At 48.5% G+C, this 4,394-nt stretch overlaps 1 pseudogene; it reads right to left on the bottom strand.

The window, feature by feature from the left end:
* Nucleotides 1–3,943: 3,943 nt before the first annotated feature.
* Nucleotides 3,944–4,063, bottom strand: LOC136646852 (5S ribosomal RNA; annotated as a pseudogene).
* Between the last annotated feature and the right edge of the window lie 331 nt (nucleotides 4,064–4,394).

The following is a 4,394-nucleotide window of genomic DNA, read 5'->3' as shown; positions in this document are numbered from 1 at the left end:
CCTTCTCTGAAGCAAGCCAGCTTCCAGGCTGGTACAACAAACAGGATCTCCACATCATGAATGGCTTCTGTTGATCAGAGTCTTGTTGCTCTTGTGCCCAGTCCCTGGTCAGTTGGCAACCCTATTCATACTGCAAAACTCCTGCCCAGTCCCGGAGGCAAACTGGGAAACTCCTGGTTGTCTTTCAGTGCATCTTGCTCTTAAGCCCCTTTCTAATCACATGCGCACTTTCAGCACATCAGAGACAAAGCATGGCCTAAGAGACAACTGCCTGACCTGAGAGATGCTTTAATAGCTTAAGCACAGAAATGGATCTCATTATACCTTTTCAGCTGCAAAGGAGGATCAATATTTTTCTCCTCCGAGGAACAGCACAACAGAGGTTGATCTATTTATTTTACCTTAAAAGTGCCCGAAAACCCTCAGAGAGGTCTAGCCATTAAGATATATTTCTCAGGCAAATGTTCTGTAAACCGTTGATTAAAACGCATTTTAAAAAGGCCCTTTCTGTGAGAGCTCAAGCGTGGTTTCAAACACTCAGCTGTCCTGCTGGATAAAGACAAACACCATTTCCAACAGAAGCCAGCCAGATCTCCTAGGAGAGCTAAGGAACAAGGTGTGGTGGAGACAGAGTTCCTTCCCAGACACCAATTGCTCCATCATCTGGCAGTCACTTAAAGGTGGGGTACCTTTAAAGCCTCATTTTGTTTCTGTTCACTCAGATGCCAATTCCTGTGAGTTCCATAGGGCTACTTTCCACCCGAGTGTACAGAGGAGTGTACAGCCTTATAGAGCAGGAGTGCCTAAACCCCGGCCCTGGGGCCACATGCGGCCCTCGAGGCCTCTCAGTGTGGCCCTCAGGGAGACCCCAGTTTCCAATGAGCCTCTGGCCCTCCACAGATTTGTTGGAGCCCGCACTGGCCAATGCAACTGCCATCAGCGTGAGGGCGACTGTTTGACCTCTCGCGTGAGCTGTGGGATGAGGGCTTCCTCCAATGCTTGCTGTTTCACATCTATGATGCAGTAGCAGCAGCAAAGGAAAGGCCAGCCTTGCTTTTTGCAAGGCCTTTTATGGGCCTTGAGCTATTGCAAGACCTTCATTCATTCATATAAGTTCATCTTTAATATATTCATTTATGTATATTTATGTAAATGTATTCAAAATTTTAAATGTAAATTAATTCTTTTTCCCCCCAGCAGAGAGATGATGTGGCCCTCCTGCCAAAAACTTTGACACCCCTGTTATAGAGTCATGCGCTGCTTTCTTGATCACAGGGTTGTCAGCGGACAAGAAAAGCACCAGCATGCCTTTGGTCTGTTGCATCTCACCAGCTGGCAAAAGTTTCACCTGCTGTTTAAATGGCTCAGATAAAGCCATTTAAAGCCAGACACAGGGCCAATGGAGAAGCTGGCAATGCTGGCCTAAGGCATCTCCCCCCCCCTCCCCAAGTTATTTGGGTTGCCTTTTAATGGCGCAGGAAGAGTAGACCCATGCTGATTACAACCAGTTTTGCAAATTACAAGATTAACCACCTTTGCTGGGAAATAAGAGTTGCCAGCTGGCTGAATTGCCCTCAATGAGATAATTGCCTCTAATGTACCAAAGCTTTCATAAGGATTTTATTTTAAACAGCAGGCAAGCAAGTGACAGAACTCGGTCCCGCCCTCCCCTGCAGCGCTCTGGAAATAAGGCATGTGAGACCCATCTCCATCTGCGCTGCCTCCCAGGGAGAAGTGAGGGGAGCTTGACAGACGAAAGGGATAGGCTAAGCAGAAGGAGTGGGCACTCTCCTTTTCCCAGGTCGAACTCCTGGGGTGGAGATTAATTGAAGGGGAAAGTCAGTGCCACAATCTAGTTCTAGTGGCCCTAGGGCAGCCATTTTTAACCACTGTGCTGTGGCACACTAGTGTGCCATGAGTGGTCCACAGGTGTGCCACAGGAATTTGGGGGAAGATCATTTAACGGTAGGGCCAATGGGGATGTGAGCCCCCCACTGGCAGCATGGTGTGCCTTGTCAATTGTCAAAAACCTGATGGTGCGCCTTGACAATTTTAGTGCCTTGTCAGTGTGCCGTGAGATGGAAAAGGTTGAAAATCACTGCCCTAGGGTAGGGGTGTCCAAAGTCTTTGGCAGCAGGGCCACATCAACTCTCTGACACTGTGTTGGGGGCCGGGGGGAAAAAGAATTAATTTAAATTTAAAATTTGAATAAATTTACATAAGTTTACATAAATGAATATATTAAAGATGAACTTATATGAATGAATGAAGGTCTTACAATAGCTCAAGGCCTATAAAAAGGCTTTGCACAAAGCAAGGCTGGCCTTTCCTTTGCTGCTGCTACTGCATCACAGACATGAAACAACAAGCAGTGGAGGGAGCCCTCATCCCACAGCTCACGCAAGAGGTCAAACAGTCGCCCTCACACTGAGAGCAGTTGCATTGGGCCAGTGTGGGCTCCAACATATCTCCAGAGGGCCAGAGGCTTATTGGAGACTGGGGGCTCCCTGAGGGCCGCATTGAGAGGCCTCAAGGGCCGCAAGTGGCCCCAGGGCCGGAGTTTGGGCACCCCTGCCCTAGGGCAACGCCCTGTAGTGGACCCCCCAAGGTACCTTCAGCCACTCACTTTGTGATGGTGCACTGGGTGCTATGACTTGGCCAGGGCCCTACCTGGCCCTCCTGCAATGGCACACCTGTAGAAGGTACACAGAAAGAGCCTGGGTTACCTGCAGCTCTATTCAGGTGGGTACTCATGGTAAACCTCAGGTTTGCTACCACCTAATGCAGCAATTTTCAATGTTCTTCTTCTCACAGAAACTGACCTGCATGGTCTTTGCCTCTTGTGATGTCACTTCTGGTTTCCAGGAGACTCTTCTGGGTTTTGTGGCTCTGTTTCTAGCACTGCAGTTATGAATTGTCTGTATCTTTGCTTCCACTGGCAGAGAAAGAGGGTCAATTTGTCACTGCAGTTGCCCTAGAAACAGAGCCGCAGAACCCAGAAGAGTTTTTCAGCGATTTTCAATGTTGTGCTCAAAACACCTGCAGCACACATGCAGACCTTTCGCAGAACATCAATGTGCTATGGCACACTGTTTGAATATCTCTGATCTAATGCATGAGATGGCCCTGCAGATGTTGAAAGCATGGAGGAAAAGGTACCCTGGCATCTGATACAGGATGTTTGCATCAGCCAAAGTCAGATGTTGGTCTCTGGACTGGAGGCGCAGCTTTTAAATAAGCTGCTCAAGGCAATCTCAAGTGAGCTGTATATCAATCTGCCTTGATTTGGGGGACTGGGAGGAGACCAATAATCTGTTCACCTACAAGTGAGAGCGGAATGGCCCTGTAGCTGAATGAATCACAGGATTTATGAAAGCGGACTCTTGGGTATGTGCTTAACAAACAGGAAAAGGAAGTCTTATTACTACAAATGGGGTCCATGGAAGGCAGTTGCCAAAGTAGCCTGGATCAGAAATGAGACTGACATCATGCCCTTGTCACTTGTGCAAATCCAAGTATTTGGAATGTTTGATCACAATCGTGGGAGTCCTGGAAAGGAGGGGAAGATAAAGGATGCAGGTCTCTAAGCAGATCACACAAGACCTTGCAAGCACAGCTGCATGGTGAAAAGAGGGGGGAGGGAAATTAAGGCATGCACCAGAACAAACCACCTTGAAGAACCAAAAGCCAAAAAGGTGTAGTGGGAACCAGTTAAATGCCTTGTGTACTATAGGCTCTTGCCTCCCTGTGTACTGAAGGGAGTGTCTCCCCAGCAACACTTACTAAGGAACATTGCCATTAGAAGCATCCCTGCCCCATTCCTGGAGACAGCAGCCGATGGAGTGGAGCCATGAACAAGTAATGCCATGTCATCGCCTGTGTTTTACATCACTACATGTGGTTGGTTGGTTGGCAACCTTCAGTCTCGAAAGACTATGGTATAAGCCTACAGCACCCGGTATTCCCAGGCGGTCTCCCATCCAAGTACCAACCAGGCCTGACCCTGCTTAGCTTCCGAGATCAGATGAGATCGGGCATGTGCAGGGTAACAGTTGCTGTTCGGAGAGGTGAGAAGATGTCAGTGGCAGCCATGCATCACCCACTATGCCCAGCCTCCATCAGAGGGTATTAACTATTCTTAGCACTGGTTTTCAACACAGCAATGAAAGGTCTCTGGTTTATCTTGATGGAGGGTTATTTAGAAACAGTTTAATTCCCCCCCCCCCCCCATAAAAGCACACCAGCTCAAAACACAACTACAGCTCAATCCTAACTTGCGCTGGAACAGGCAGGCAGGCCTGAGCTGTATCCAGTGCAAGTTTGGGGCTCACTCGACCCAAGGCAAGGGGAAAAAATTCTCCTTAGCCCAGGGAGAGTTGCAGCAGCCCCAATGG

Source organism: Tiliqua scincoides, chromosome 3 (assembly GCF_035046505.1).
Source record: "Tiliqua scincoides isolate rTilSci1 chromosome 3, rTilSci1.hap2, whole genome shotgun sequence".
Lineage (NCBI taxonomy): Eukaryota > Metazoa > Chordata > Lepidosauria > Squamata > Scincidae > Tiliqua > Tiliqua scincoides.
Note: the sequence above shows the minus strand (reverse complement) of the source record. Positions and strands in the feature narration are given on the sequence as shown.